The sequence below is a fragment of the Ovis canadensis genome, chromosome 5 (genome assembly GCF_042477335.2).
Source record: "Ovis canadensis isolate MfBH-ARS-UI-01 breed Bighorn chromosome 5, ARS-UI_OviCan_v2, whole genome shotgun sequence".
NCBI classification, from domain to species: Eukaryota; Metazoa; Chordata; class Mammalia; order Artiodactyla; family Bovidae; genus Ovis; species Ovis canadensis.
The window spans coordinates 63471017-63487683 of NC_091249.1; the positions used below are offsets into that span (position 1 = coordinate 63471017).

The 16667-nt window shown below is 36.5% G+C and overlaps 1 protein-coding gene across 2 annotated transcripts in view; it reads left to right on the top strand.

Moving 5' to 3' along the window:
• Positions 1-16667, top strand: part of UBE2D2 (ubiquitin conjugating enzyme E2 D2) — a 43391-nt gene that overhangs the window by 2879 nt on the left and 23845 nt on the right. Inside the window, exon 1 of one of the 2 annotated variants that reach the window (XM_069592241.1) lies at positions 5767-5863. The exons of the other annotated variant lie outside the window; for it this stretch is intronic. The gene's annotated coding sequence lies outside the window, so the exon portion shown is untranslated. Of the gene's footprint in view, positions 1-5766; positions 5864-16667 lie in introns of those variants that run through there. 2 annotated transcript variants of the gene reach the window in all.

Genomic DNA, 16667 nt, shown 5'->3' on the forward strand with positions numbered 1-16667 from the left:
ACTGCATCTGGGTTCTAATAAAATTTTATTAAGAACAAATACTTTTGACCAAGGCAGCTTCAGGAATTCTGTGTCTTGTGTTTCACTGACAGGGTAATAGTGTTGTGTGAATCTCACAGTCCTTTAAATGCCATGACTTTTTTGGAAAAAGCTCTTGATGGACCTTATTTTGATAGAAACTTTAAGATTGTATATGCTTTAACAGAGTTTACCAAAGAATTTTCATTTTGAACATCCATTATGGTTCCATGCAGGGTTTGGGACACTTTGGTATTGTTTGTATCTACACCAAATGGCCCCAGCCTGCTACATTTTGAGGTTTTCTGCTGACATTATGGGTCTTCGGCTTTGATTTTGATGCTTTGAGTGTCTGCCTCTAGCAGCACCACCCCCAGCCTTTTTCCAGTTGGCTGCGTCTCATCTGTTGTGGGCTGGGAAACCAGATCACTGAGCTTATTAAAATTATGTCTAAAATAAGATCCAGTAGGCTCTGAGTGAAGAGGGCTTCATGTGTTTTGTGAACTGTGTGGTCTGTTTGACTGATCAGAGACCTTTTTTTTAAACTTGCTTCCTGTTTTTCTTCTTTACTTTTGTTATACAGTGCAGCAGGCTTTTTTGTGCTATTACAGTGCCACAGTGTTGAAATACAGGGTAAATTTCTTTATTTTGAGGAAGAGTAAAAGGCTAAATATCATGAGGAATTGAAGACAGACCAAAGTTAGGATACTAAAAGCCCCTAACAATAATAGTGGCTTGTACATTTTAATGGTGTCCTGCTAGATATAATTAACATTTGGTGTACATAGCTTTAATACCAGGACTATCACTTGATTTACTGTATTTCTGTGATTAAAGTGTCTTAAATTTCCTGAAAAGCCCAGTCAGTCAGTTAATTTTCCAGTAAAATAAAATTTCAAACTCTGATGGCTAGGCAGGTAACCAAAGTGAGCAAAGGGAATTGGAGGGAACTAGAAATTGCACGTGCTTTTAGAAGAGGGCAGCTGCTATTTGGCTCCCTCCAAATGTTGCTGTTGCCAGGATCTGTGCCCAAAGTTACCAGATTATTTTTTTTTTTTAAGGGAAGCCACAAAACCAGAGTTTTGGCAACCAATTCAAATTAAAAACAAGGACAGTAAAACCAAAAGACACCTCCATACTTTTTTTGTTAGATTGGTAGGTACCAGTTTAATGTATGAGTTAAAATTAACAAAAGATTGAAGTTCAGCAAGTAACCAGGAGCATAAGGATTAAATCATTTGAACCATACTTTCTGCCTTTTTCAAAGTTTGGAAGTATTGCTTTATGTAAATAGGCACAGTTAAGTAATTTTGGGGGTAAACTTTTAATTAACTTCTTCAGTGAAGTTTTGTATGGTTATGGTTGTAGGAAAAACGAGTTTAGTAGATACATTGATCCCAGGCAGATGCTTACAACTTACTCTTCATTGTAATCTGTTTCATGTTACGAATCATCTTTCTGTAGACTACATACTTTCAAAATATCTATGATTGCCAGTTACCAAAGGATGAATTTTAAGGATATGGGAAGGGAGTTGTAATATCATAATAGTACTAGTTTTAAGATTATTTTAAAATAGAAGTGTGATATGATACATTACATTAATCTTATCAGAGGTAAGGATTCAGTTTATTCCAGTCAAAATGATGAAACAAATTAGCAAATAGTCTTGTGGAGTATTTGGAACTTTAATAATAAGTTTGATAATAACTTTAATAAGTGGTTGACAGAAGATGACTGAATTAGTTATATATTGGAAAGCAGACATCCCTTCTTACTCCAAAAGATAAGCTTTTTGAAATCTCTGGGAAGATTTTTTTTTTTCCTTTAGAAATGATTCTTTGCTTCACAAAGGTTTGTTGAGTTGAGAAACTTTCTTTGGCTTGTTTGGGTTGCTATTTAAATATAATTTAAACAGTCGTCATTAACTTCATAAATCTAGGAGAGTGTGTGTGTGTGTTTGTGTAAGTCTCCCAAAGTGGGGTGGGTGTGTGGGTGTTTAAAGTCTCCCAAAGTATATTACTGTACTGCTGACTGACAAGGAGGAAGTTTTGACAAAGTCCAATTCTGGATATTTTAGTCCAGAGAGAGAAGGCTGCTAAAATATCCTAGGCAGTTCTCAGGATAGGAATACCTGACTCATGCTTGATGCTGCCAGCAACCTTTGCAGCCTCATCCCCAAATTGAAGGAGCACACTTGTTTTTTCTGTAGAAATAAAGTTTTGGTGGTTAGGTTCCCAGGCTAACCTTCAAAATCATGTTAAAAATATGACATAGAAAAATAAAGTACCGTTTCTTCTTCAGTATACACAATCAAGTAAGATTTCAAGTAATAGAATCATAAAATTTTAGCTCTGCATCACATCTCAGAGCTACGGCCTAAAAAGGCCATGTGACTTAGTAGGGCTGGATTAAGAACTGGATTTCTTGACTGCTCAGTGTCTTTTCTGGCAGGCACTGTACCCTTACACAGTCATTAGGGGTGTAATCCCAGGGAATGCAATTTTTTCTTTTGTTCAAATAATTGAGTATTTATGCTCTGGAACCAGAAGAGTTTACCTTCAGCATCTCTTTTTATTGTTGGAGAGGTGTCTATGAATTCCCTTAAAACAATGCTGTTTTTGTTTTGTTTTTTAGTGTTTTAATTCCCATAAAGCAGAAAAATAAGAAACTATGCAAATTTTGGGTGTTCTATCCTCCGTATATCCTTCATCATAGTCAACTGGGTTTTTTAATCTCTCCAAAAGACTAAGAATCACTGTCCTACCTCCTTAAACACTCTGTTTTAATCTCAGTAGGTGACCCAATTACCTATTCTGTAGAGAAAATAGAAATCTGCGTGAGTCCTTTCAAATTTCCTTTGAAGACTTTAAAAAGAAAAAAGAAAAACCAGACCTCACAGCTACAATCTTCAGAGTACTCAGTGTGTATCAGAATGACTGAATCTTCTGAACAACCCTGTGAGAATTCTGTTCTCGGGTTAGAAGAGAAAATGGAGGCTTGGAGAAGTAAACAAACTTGCCTGTGATTATATGGCTATGATGTGAAGAGCCAGGATTCAGATGCATTCAATCTTGACCAGGGAGCCAGCCATTGCTCCAAATGTACCTTAGCCATCACTCTTCTTCCCTGTTGTCTCTGAGAAGCTCTGCTTTTCCCATTGTAAGCTAACTTTTGCTATTCATCCTGTTCTTTTGCCAGGTCCTTGCTCTCTAGTAATTGTCCCTGCTCTCCCAGTTCTCTCTTTGACTCCCCTCAGTTTCCAAACTTAACCTAAGACTTTCCTCATCTTAAGAAAAACAACAAAAAAAGCTTTTAACCTCCTCTCCCCAACTAGAGCTGATTCCTTTCCTTCCTCTTCTTTATCTCTTCCATCTCTGACATTTCAGTGCCAAAATTCTTGACAGAATAGTGTCTATTCACTGTTTTGGAACTGTTCAGTAAGGTCACTGATGATTACTTTATTGCCAGATTCAATGGATACCTCAGTTTTTGTTTAATTTCTGTAACAGTTGATGTGATTATTACTCATTTCCCTCGGCTTCTGATAAACTGTTTCCTCCTTCTGCATACCTAGTGTTCTAGTAAAGTTAGTGTTTCCTAACTTTTTAAGAATAATTTTAAATTAATATTATTGATGGATACAAATAAGAGTTCATGAAATAATGTATACTTGGATTAAAATTGACAGCACACAAAAAATACATTGAGGAAATATTGTTCACTGTCATTTTGCTGTAAAGTAACAACTAGGAATAGCATTTTAAGAAAATAAAAGAGATCATCATCAGATGCTGCATTAAATGTGTTACTCTTGAGAATTCCCTGTGGTCCAGTGATTAGGACCCCTCAATTTCACTGCTCATTTCACACCCACTTTCACCTGGGTTCAATCACAGGATAGGGAACTAAGATCCCACAAGCCGCATAGTGTGGCCAAAAAAAAGATGTGTTACTCTGTGTTGTTTTCATTACAGTATTATGTGAACATTTGTTTTAAACAGCTGCAGCAAAAGAAAGAATTAAAATTGCATGTTTTGCAATATTCATGCAGTTAGACTACTACCAACATTATTGTCTCATGGACAGACAGGTCACTTAATTTAAAAAAAAAGTGTTTGCTTTACTTATGTTTATTTTAAAATAATCTGTTATGTTGGGGTTTAAGAAAGGACTCTGCTTTTCATTTAAAACTTCCATATTCTAGCTATAACTCCATAGGGAATGAATTGGTATAGTAGATTAGTGTTCAATATGCTTTGATTAAATAACTTCTCAAATATATATTGAATTATAATAAGCAGAATAAATCACTGAAGTTAAATAGCTAATACCCATGGTTAAATGCTGTTTGTGCATCAGAGCATAGACATAATTTGCTTTGTAGTGTGCAAATTTTTTGAGGCATATTACTGCTTTAAATTAGTGTAAATATGTAATATTTCTTAAAAACATGTATTAAAGGTAGGTAAAATTTGGACAAAAATATTGCCATCTTTATCCCTGTAATACATGTTAGCATCTCATAAGAAATACTACTGTAATTGAAACAGTTCTCAGAATTATTTTCCTTTAGTCTTTGTGCTTTTCCATATGCCTTCTCAACCCACCCCCTCCTCCTTCTGAATTCTCATTCATCCTTGGATAGCCAACAGACCACTTCTCTGTGAAGCATGCCTGAGGCATGCAGGCAATAGGGTTCTACTATAGAACTGTTTCTTAGTATATAGACATGATTGATTATTACCCCTTCTAGACTGAATTCTTCTGGGCAAAGTCCCTGTCTTATTCATTATATTCCCAGTACCTGACACATAGTAGGCATTCAGTTTTTGCCAGCAACGTTTAGTGAATGTCAACAGCAAGTAGTATGGTGGAAAAACTAGTAGAATTTTGGAGCTCCATGTCTACTCAGTCATGTTCTAACCCTGTGTGTGTGGCCTTAGGCAAGTTACTTCACTGATTTTCTTTGGTCTCAGCTTCCTTGCCTATAGAATGAGGATAATGTCATATACTTCGCAAGCCTGTAGGGGATGAGTAGAAAGGAAATATGGACCACATAAAAGATAGTTTTTAATATTAATTACCACTGGCTTAATTGCCCAGTAATGTTGACCCGTGAAATTGGTAGAATCTTGAAATCTTAGATGGTGTCAGTAATAAGTGTTTTTTCCAGTTTACTTGGTTGCCACCCCAGTCGAAAAAGAAGGAAAAAAATGTACACCCTGATGTTGTAAAAATCATGCTCTATAATACTTCTAACTGGAAAAAGGGATTGAATTCCAAATTTTTTCTTCAGTAAACTAACTACTGTTATCTTAATATATTTCCAGTACATGTGATGTTTTTGTAAGCCTAGACGTAAGAACAGTTTTCTTAACAGTATCTTGTGATAGAAGTATCTGCTTCTGTCCTTTGAGCACGTATCCCCCACCTTCCCCCCTCTGCCACTTGCAGAACGTCAGTACCTGTTTAAATCATAGCCCTCCTTCGTCAACTTTTTAAGGGCCTATATCAGATTAAAAAATTTGAAATCAAAGCTGAATTTTACGGAAGCCACAGTGATAATAGTTTAGAAATAGATTTCTTAAAATAATAGTATACTAATGGGAGTGTGAATGATTTTCTGTAGATTAAATGTCCTCATGCACACCAACTGTATCAACTTCGTAGGGCTGCTGTAATAAATTACACAATAAATTACTGAGTGGCTTAAAACAGCAGAAATCTATTCTCTCACAGTTTTGGAGGCCAAAAATCCGAAATCAGCATACCAGCAGAGCCACACACCCTCTGGAAGCTATGTGGGAGAATCCTTCCTTCCTTCTTCCAGCTTCTGGTGACTGTAAGCATTCCTTGGTTTGTGGCCACATCACTTCAGTCTCTGCCTTCATCTTCACACTACTTCCTCTGTGTGTGGTTTCTCTTTTGATACTTAGGGCTCATCCAGGTAATCTAGGATGATCTTATCTCAAGATCCTTAATTTTAAGTATGTTTACAAAGACCCTTTTTCTAACTGAGGTAACATTTATAGGTGATAGGAATTAAGATGTGTCACATGTCATTTTGAGGAGCATTCAATGCAGTGTACCATCTAATCCCCAAATTCTAATAAATGACTGTTTCAGATTGTAGTTGCCTTTAGGCTTTTCTGTTTTTAAGTTTCTAAAATTCTGAAACAGTCTCAGACCTACAGGGATTTGCAAATACAATACCTAGAACATCTTTTTCTTTAACCATTTCAGAGTAAGGTACCAACATGATGACTCATCAACACTGAATACTTTAATGTGTGTTTCTTACAAACATGGACATCAAAATTAGGAAATTGCCATTGAAATATTACTGCGATCTAATCCTCAGACCCCGTTTAAGTTTTTGCCAGTTGTTCCGATAATGTGCTTTATTGAAAAGGATCCAGTCCATAGTCACTTGTTTAGTTTCCTTCAGTTCCTTAGTCTTTCCTTTGCTTCATGGCCTTGACACTTTTAAAGATTAGAGTCCAGTTATTTTGTAGAATGTCCCTTAGTTTGTGTTTTTCTATTATTTCCTCAAGATTAGGTTTAGGTCACGCATCTTTGATAAGACTGTCACAGAAGCATTACTGTTTCCCTCTCTGCATCCTATCTAGTGATGCGTGATTTTGGTTCAGTTTTTTACATTCCATCCTGTCAGGTACTATTCAGTTTTAGTTTGACCCATTATGGAGAATTTTCACTTGATTAAGGGGATATCTACCAGGGTTTCATACTATGAAGTTACTTTTTTTCCCCTTTATAATGAATAAATAATTTGTTCAGAGACACTTTGAATATATGTACTTCTTCTGTTGTTGTTGTGTTTTTTTGTTTTTGTTTTTTTAAATCTATTGCTGCATAAGAAAATACCCTAAAACTTAGCTGCTTAGAGCTGGGTGGTTCTGGCTCAAGGTCCCGTGGTTATTGGCAGATCTCAGTTCTTTATGGGTTTCTGGACTTACAGACTCATTTCCTCCCCACATATGTTTCTCCGGCTGAGGGCTGCCTGAGTGTACTTGAGACATAGCGCTGGGTTCCCTCAGAGTGATCTGCCAGAGATAGAGCAGCCAAGTGAAAGCTGGAGTATCTTTTATTAACTTAATCTCAGAAGCAGCATACCATGACTACTTCTGTGTTCTGTTGGCCTCACAGATTCCCCTGCAGGGCGGTGTGGCAGGGAGGATTACATACGGGAAGGAATACTAGGAGTTAAAGATGTCTGGGAGCCAACTTGGGTACCTCGCGCTTACTCAGAAATTTTAATTTATTCATTTTAAAATTTATATTTGTATGGACTCATGCTTTCTTTTTTTTAATTCGTGTGAGTTATACTAGTTTACTGTCATTTACTTTAATGCTCAACTTGTCCCCAGTTTGCTTTTTTCCCCATCAGTTGAGTACTTCTTTAAGTTCTGGCACAAAAGATGTTTCCTGCTTTTTCTTACACTTTCCCTGCTCTAGCCCTGTAATCATCTAGGTATGCTGATTGCTTTTGGAATCTCAACTGTTTCCACATTTTCTCAGTGTAATTAGTGGATATAGTTAGGGAAAATGTGAATTTGTAGATTTGCTTTTCTCTCTGTATCAGAGACCATGAATTCACACTGATGCATCTTAATTCCAGTCCAGTACCATAGGGTTCATCCTGTATTTTTTCTTTTCGATATTGACATTCCTTTTCTTACAGTGAAAAACTTGGCTTTCATTAATGTAACTACTCATTTGATCAGTTCCTCTGTGTATAATTAACTTCCCATTGCTGTGGCCCACCTGCATAGATACTGTTCTTTGCTCCTCTCTTTCCTAGGGGTGCCCTTCTTAACTCTGTCCTTCCTGACTTGGATATCCTGCACTGAGTTATGCCTATCCCAGTGTGGATAGCCTCACTATTTTTAAAAAACAAAATACAGGACTTATTTGACATAAATATTTTTAAAACAGATATGGAAAAATCAAGTCTAGTGACTGTGAACACATAGCACTTTTCCCACTTAGAGAATATGGCATTTTCTGTAGCCCTTTTTTTGAAAAGACTAAAACCATAATTTTAGTTTAGTGTTGTTATTATTATGAAACAATTTTGGTAATTTTAGAAGCCTGTGTAAACTCATCTCCATTCTTAGAAATAATTGGAAACAATGATAATTTAAAATCCTGAAGCTTAATCTTTTATTATGAAACTTTTAGATACTGGTAATGACCAACACCTAGGCGCTTGCTATCCAGCTTAAGATTCAGACCTACCTAATTTAGCTTCAGTGTTAAAGTTTAGTCAGCAACCATGGCTTCTCTTGGTAATTTATGAGCTTGGGGTCTTTGCATATATTTAGAAATACTCATGTTTTGATAAAAGTACATTGTTATTAGTGATGGGGAATTACTTGTGCAACCTCCTGTACTTTACCCATTATATCAAGGCAGTAATATATCATCACTGAGGTTATAGTAGGTCAGTTTCCTGAGGTTACATACAACATTAATACAAGGTTAAGAAAATTGTTCAGAATGATACAGATATGAACTAAAACTCAATTCTGATAGAGCTGAGAAAAAAAAAAAAAAGAAAATTGTTCAAACTTTGAGGAACAAGTAACAGTGTATTGGCATTTGAATCGTGAACATGACTTGAATCTCAGAGTCTGAGGCACTCTTTTTACTTTTATAATCAGTATTTTCATTATCTTCCAGCTTCTGTTAAGTCTAAAACTATTCTGATTCATGATCCTATATATGTGACCAGTTTCCTTTCTGAAAGCTTACAGACTTTCTTGTCCCCAGTATTGTGAAATTTCCTGATGTTTGGTGCGTAGGTCAATTTTCATTTATTTTGCTTGACATTCAGTTGGTCTTTTGGGCTCTGTCTATATGGATTTGCTTATTCTGGACATTTCCTATAGATAGAATCATACAACATATGACCTTTTGTATCTGGCTTTGTTCATTTAGGCAGTGTTTTCAATGTTGTCCAAGTTGTAGTGTGTATTGGTACTTAATTTCTTTTTCTGACTAAATAATATTCCATTGTATAAATATATCATGTTTTCTTTTTCCATTTATCAATTGATGGGCATTTGGTTTGTTTTAATTTTTCAACTATTAAGAATAATACTGCTATGAACATTTATCTTCAGATTTTTGTGTGAACATATGTTTTCATTTCTCTTGGATATATACCTAGGAGTGGAATTGCTGGATCATATGGTAATTTTATTTTAAATTTTTAAAATTATTTCCTTCTAAGAGTTTTTTAGCTATAATTCTCATATTTAGATCTTTGATCTGTGTTTTCCAATTTTTAATTTTTGTAAAATACATATAAAATTACTGTTTTCACTATTTTTAAATATATAGTTCATTGCTGGTAAATATATTTTGTATTGTTGTATAACCATTGCTATCTCCCAAATTCTTCATTTTTCAAAAGTTACCTATTTAGCAGTGACTCCTCATCTTTCTCCCTGGCCTTTAAGAACTCATCATTGTATTTTATCTCTCTATGATTTTGACTTGGTTATTCATGGAAGTAGAGTCATATAGTATTTCTCTTTTTGTGACTGATTTTTTTCACTTAGCACAGTGTCCTCAAGATTCATCTATACGGTCAGAATTTCCTTCCTTTTTAAGGCTATTTAGTACTCTGTTGTGTGTTTATACCATATTTGCCTATCCATTTATCTGCTGTTGAACACTTGGGTTATTTACACATTTTAGCTCTTCTGAGTAGTTCTGCAGTCAGCATGGGTGTATCTTTAAAAGACCCTCCTTTCAGTTATTTTGGCTATATACCAAGAAGTGAAATTGCTGGATCATATGGTAATTATTTTTTAATTTTTGAGAAACTACCATATTGTTTTCCCCAGTGGCTCTAGGGTTTTACATTTAACCCTTGCTCTCCCTCCCTGCTTGTGATGCACAAGGGTTTCAATTTCTCCACATCCTCACCAGCACTTATATAATTTTCTGTTTTTGGCTGGTTGGTTGGCCCTTTTTTTTTTTAAATAGTAACCATCCTGATGGACGGAGAAGGCAATGGCACCCCACTCCAGTACTCTTGCCTGGACAGTCCCATGGATGGAGGAGCCTGGTAGGCTGCCGTCTATGGGGTCGCCCAGAGTCGGACACGACTGAAGCGACTTAGCAGCAGCAGCATCCTGATGGAATAAGATGGTGGTCTTTGATCCATTTTAAGTTAATTTTTATATCTAGTTTGCAGTAGGCATCTAAGTTCATTTTTGCATGTGAATATCCAGTTGTCTTAGCACCATTTGTTGAAAAGATCGTTCTTTCCCACATTGAATTGTTTTGGCAGCTGTGTCAAAAACCAATTGGCCATAAATATATGGGTTTATTTCTGGACTCTTAATTCTGTTTCATTGATCTGTATGTCTTTTCTTATGCCAGTACCATACTGTTTTGAATACAGTACCTCTGTATTAGGTTTTGGAATTAGAAAGTGTGATTCCTCCAACTTTGTTGTTTTCCAAGACTGTTTTGGTTTTTTAGATCCCGTGCATTCCCTTTGAATTTTAGGTTCTGCTATTTTTTTATTTTTAATGGCAGTTGGTATTTTGATGGAGATTGTATGGAATCTACAGATAAATTTGGGGAATGTTTGAGCTAGTTTTCCTATATTTTCTGTTTTCCATGTTTATCTTTTATCTGTTGTTTGGAAAGTTTTTCTCAGAATGTTTGCTTGCTTGCTTGTTTTAAGGATTTTCCTCTTATTTCATAGAAGCAGTAGCTTCTCTTAGCTTTAAGGATATTCATGATAGTTTTTCTTTTAACTTTTTCTTCTCTCTGAATGGTCTTTGCTTTTTCCTGCTTCTTTTCTACTTCACATTGCTTCAGTCTTTATCTTTCATGTTGAGTGATGTTGAAGATGGCCAGTTTCTTTCATTGTTTTTGTTTATCCTTATTTTAGAATAGGGCATTAAAAAGCTGATTAAAGGGTCTTAGCATATGGGAGTGAGGTTTGGCAACTGTGAAACTATGGTTTGCTGGCAGGGCTGTTCTCCAGATGAATCACTGGTGTCAGTGAGTCATATAGCTCTTTATCTTGTGCTAATCAGTTTTTCTTGAGAAGGGTCTTTTCATCTCCTGTCTGGAACATACAGGTCAAGCTTCCCATGTTTTCAGGACAAAGTATGTATGTAAATATTCACTTAACCTTCTGATTTCCATACATCATTCATGCCATTATGCTCAGTGTCTCTGAGTTCTGAGATCTTATGTTTTATCCTCTCTGGAGAACAAACCTCTGGTTTGCTTGGATGGGAAGAACATTCACTGGTGGAATCAGGGAAGTGATCTAGATGTCATTTTTAGTTTTAAGTTATTTTCAGATTTTTACCCATAAACAAGATATAATACTGCTTTGGATGTTGTCAGTTTACATAGATGTTATGGAAATACATACATTTTAAATAGCATGCATTTTCAATGAATATAAATATTCCAACAATATATTTTAAAATTTATTCCCCCATAATAGACATCTTGTTTCCAAGTTTTAATTAGTAAAGATGTTGAAGCTCAGTGTTGCCTTGATGTACATAGGTGAGAGTTTCTCTTTATAGTCAGTAGGATTGTTTGGTTGTAGAGAGAGGCTCTTTATTTTTGTAAGATAATGCCAAATTAAATTTTTTCTTTAAAATTTTTCATTATTTTGAACATAACATGCTATATAAAGGTACACAAAACAGTGAAGTCGCTCAGTCATGTCTGATTCTGTGACCCCATGAACTGTAGCCCCCCAGGCTCCTCTGTCCATAAGCTTTTCCAGGCAAGAATACTGGAGTGGGTTGCCATTTCCTTCTCCAGGGGATCTTCCTGACCCAGGGATCCAACCCCAGTCTCCCACATTGCAGGCAGATGCTTTACCATCTGAGACACCAGGTGTCTAATAAATTTCAGTGAAAATTTCAGCTATATCCAGACATTCAGTAGTCTACAACATATCACCATGTGTCCCATCACCTGTCATTTTGTGTTTATTCTTGATTACCTCTTCCACCCTTATGGATTATTTCAAACTCAACCCCAAATGTCATATCATTTTATCTGTAAAGAATTCAGAATGTGTTACTTAGAGATAATGCATTGGTTCTCAGTAGGGTAGTTTTGCCTACCAGGTGACGTTTGGCATTGTAAACATTTTTAACTGTCACAGCTGGGAGGCTACTGGGTGCTACTGGCATCAGTAGATAGAGACCAGGGAGCTACTGAACATCCTACAATGTGTAGGACAGGCCCCCACAACAAAGAATTATCCTGCCCCAAATGTCAAGTCATTTCCCAGATTGAGAAATCCTGAGATAAGGAAGTCTGAGGGACATTCAGTGGTTCTTCCTGTATATATTTCTAAACACATGCTGTTGTATTACACAAAAATCTAATTTCTGGGAATTATAACTCTAAAAGAATAAGCACTTTAAAAGTCATACAAAACTCCTGTGACTCTTACTATGTTTATGTGGCTGATAAACGTATTGGACATTTACATATTTTTAAAATAGTTCATGAATATTACTTGGTGTTGTAAAGAACCCTGGGCAATATATTGAAATGTCAGTTCTGAAGGGATGTGGATCACTTGAAATAAACTACTTTTGTCTTTTCACCTTTCTTGCACCAGTAACTTTCAGTAGCAGGGTAGTTTGGGGTGGGGGTTGTGTGTGTTTGTTTTCCAGTATGTTGCAGAATTAGAAATTGATATTGTTTTGCTGAGAAATTGCTATGGTAATAATTGTTGGAAGGATCTATCATTGAATCTTATTACTTTTAGAGGCTGCATAGGGATGTTTATCAGTTAGGTTTGCTGTATAACAAATTATTCCAAAACATAAAACAGCAGTGATTTATTTCTTAGCATTCTGGATTGACTTGAAGGTTTTGTTTCATGTGTTATCAGCCAGGGTTATTCTTGTGGCTGTGTTCAGGGTTAGAAGGTCCAAGAAGATCTCTCTCATGTGTCTGGGGCCTTGATGCTGACTTAGCTGCAATGTGCACCACTGTCCCCCAAATGGCCTTTCCAGTAAGAAAGCCTGGACCTGCTGTGTGGTGGCTTAGAGCTGCTGTGGTGGAAGAGGCAGAAAGAAAAGCTGTCAAGTCTCAACACTAGACTTGTAACTGACGCAGCGTCATATTTGCTTAATTTCTTTTTTTTTGGTCAAACAAGATCCAAGGCCAGCTGGGATTCAGGGGGAAAGGAAATAGACTACTTCCTAATAAGAGAAGTAGTATGTTCTTACAGGGAGGGAAAAATTGTTTGCATCCATCTTTGGAGATTATTTACTGCAGGAGAAGTTGTAGTAAGCGTTGTCTTATACTGGCATGTTTACTTCTTGGATAAGGTCCCTTGTTATAAATTTAATTCTGTAATAGTAGAATTTGGCTTCTTTGGATTCATTAAAAACAGTTCTGAATGGTTGAGTAATATTAAGTTATTAATAACATTTTTTCCAGTTTTAATTCAGAGAAGTTTTTTATGAAGATTTGTTTGGCCAGTCAGTAGGAGGGGGGAAGGGAAGAGGAGAGGGGAAGGGAAAGGCTTGTTGGATATGAAATGTAAAAATGTGGTTGTTTTGAGAAGAGGTATAACCGTTTACTTGGTTTGTCTTTTCCTGTCAAAATAACCTAAGTTGCTTTGTTTACCTGCTTTATTTTTATTTTTAATAAAATATATAATTGATATATAACATTGTGTAAGTTTCATATACAGTGTGAATTTGATATTTACATAGTGTAAAAAGATTACCACCATAGTGTTAGCTAACACTGCCATCATTTCCTATAATTATTTCCTTCTTTTTGTGGTGGGACCATTTTAAGATTTACTCTCTTAGCAAGTTTCGAATATACAGTATTGTTAACTATAATTGCCATGTGCATTAGATCCCCAGAATTTATTTATCTAATAACTAGAAGTTTGTACTCTTGTTATAGGAACAAATAATTTTATACTACCAGTCTTACTCTTTCCAAGACTGTCACATAACTCACGATATTGCTAACATAAGGCTGACTAGGCTATGTATGCTTTTTTTTCTTTTCTACTTGATTCATAATGTTTTCATACTTTTCCTGTTACCATAACAAAGAACAACTTCTGCCTGTCACCTCCTCTTTGTTAAAAAAGTGCTCTCAGAATCCTCAAGTAGCACCACTATAATGACTATATAGGTTAAACATTCTCTGTAGGTTAATTGGTCAGATCTGCCATATCAAAAACTGCTTAGGAGAACTATGCTTTCTTGTTAACATCAGGAATTTAAAATGTTTTTGAAGCAAGTAATAGTACCAAACCTTTTTCCAGCCTAACTATCGACTTGAATTTTCTGCCTGGCCCTCCCCCAGTGTTTGCCGCAGACAAAATGGAAATCCTTTTGTACTTCGAACTTCATCATAGCAAAAAGGAAACCGTTCTTTTCTCTTCCTGTCATGATACTATAGTACCTTCCCCAAGATAGTAGTATATGTTTTTATTATTGTGTAGCATATAGTTGATTAAATGGCATCTCAGGTGATTTTAATGTGGACAGAGAACTCTCCCGTCTCTAGGCTAACCTAAAATATAACTTTGAAAAGACATTTCTTCAGGGGTACCTATTCACACTTTGGTTAATACTGTTTAGTGTCATGTTTTGGAGGTTGGACTGTCCTGAGAGGTGGACAAGTCATTTTTTATCTGTCTTTATAGTTGTTCTAAAATACAATCCCAGGCAAGTATGTAGCAAGTCATCTAGCAGAGTACAATTTAAGTTTACTTGACTATTGGTCACATCTTACAGAGATTTCAGCCTGTAGGAAGACTGATTTAACTATGGATAGATTCATTGTCCTGAACAGATGATGCAGTGGTAAAGAATCCACTGCTAATGCAGTAGATACAGCAGACTTGGGTTCAGTCCCTGGGTCTGGAAGATCACCTGGAGAAGGAAATGGCAACCCACTCCAGTATTCTTGCCTGGAAAATTCTATGGACAGAGGAGGTTGGTGGACTACAGTCCAAGGGATCACAAAGACCTGGACATGACTGAGCAACTGAGCACATGCTAGTTCATCGTCGTGAACTCCTTGAGTTGGTGTTAGAGAACTCATGAAACAGAAGCTGTGCTTTGGAATAGTGAAGAGTAAAGTCCATGGAAAGTGTTATTTTTAAGTTTCGAGGATTTACAGTCTTGTGGTGATTTATTCACTAAGTTGTGTCAGACTCTTACGACTCCATGCAAGACTTATGACTTCTGCCAGGCTCCACTGTCCATGGGAGTCTTCAGGCAAGAATGTTGGAGTGGGTTGCCATTTCCTTTTCCAGGGGATTTTCCTCACCCAGGGATTCAACCCGGGTCTTCTGCATTACAGGCAGACTCTTAACCAACTGAACTACAAGGAAGCCCTAGTTAAATAGTATTTATATATTTCAAAGCATCTAAGTACCAGAACTTAACCATATGCTACTACTAAAAGTAGTACATGTGAATTACTTTAGGGGCGAGTGGGGTCTCATGGTTTTATGGAGTATAATGAGAAAAAGGATGTTGTTTTTAACTCTTTTTAAGGTCCTCATTGTCCTGCCACTTTTAAGTAGCCTAGAAGCACACCAAGACAGTGATAGCATCATTTGTTTATTTCCCCATTTTCTCAGACTTTGGACTGTGGTACATGGTGATTAGTGCCATAAAAGAGATCTTCAGGTTTCTAGTTTGCTGTATAGTTGTTAACTGAGGTGGAATTGACTGGTGTAGATTCTGGTTATTTGAATGCCAAGAACGAAGCTCTTTTCTTAGTATCTCAGTGTTTTCTTCTGAGCTTAGTGCTGAAATCTTTTGGCATATGTAATAAGCACATAGACTTTCCCTATTTACTTGGCTATATGCCAGGCTCATTTTGGAAATAGTGTGGAAGAGCACTGACCACTGCCTCAGTAACTAAAGGAGAGGTAATTTCAGATCCTGACAGAGACCCTGTGTGGAGTGTGACCTAACCTGACAATTTAGCTACCAGCCATCATTAGCTCCAAGAGCAAGGAACCACTAGCCTGTTTTGCTTCTGGTACCATTTGTACCTCCTTAATATTTTTGTCCCCTTACTTATTACAGAATTAGTCTTCTGGAAGACTTGTGATTTTCCTGTCATAACTGTCATTTACTCAGGCACTTTCTACTCTGTCCTTGATTGCCAAAATTCTAAACTTGTTCTTTGTTAGGTATTTATAGGATCCCTTGGCTGCAGTATCAGACTATTACTGCCTTCTCAAGTGCCTTACTTCATTAAATCTAAGATGTTATCCATTGAAAGATGTAGAAGTGAAGTCACTCAGTCGTGTCCAACTCTTGCGACCCCATGGACTGTAGTCTACCAGGCTCCTCTGTCCATGGGATTTTCCAGGCAAGGATACTGGAAATGGGTTGCCATTTCCTTCTCCAGGGGATCTTCCCAACCCAGGGATCAAACCCACGTCTACCCGCATTGTAGGCAGACACTTTATCGTCTGAGCCACTAGGGAAGCCTTGAAAGTTTTACTACTTTCAAGAAGAAAAGATACTGCCAATGAAGCTGACATACCATTGATTATAGTAGGCAGTTTGATGTCAGGTATATTAAAAAAATCATACAATCAGTGAAAGACAGTA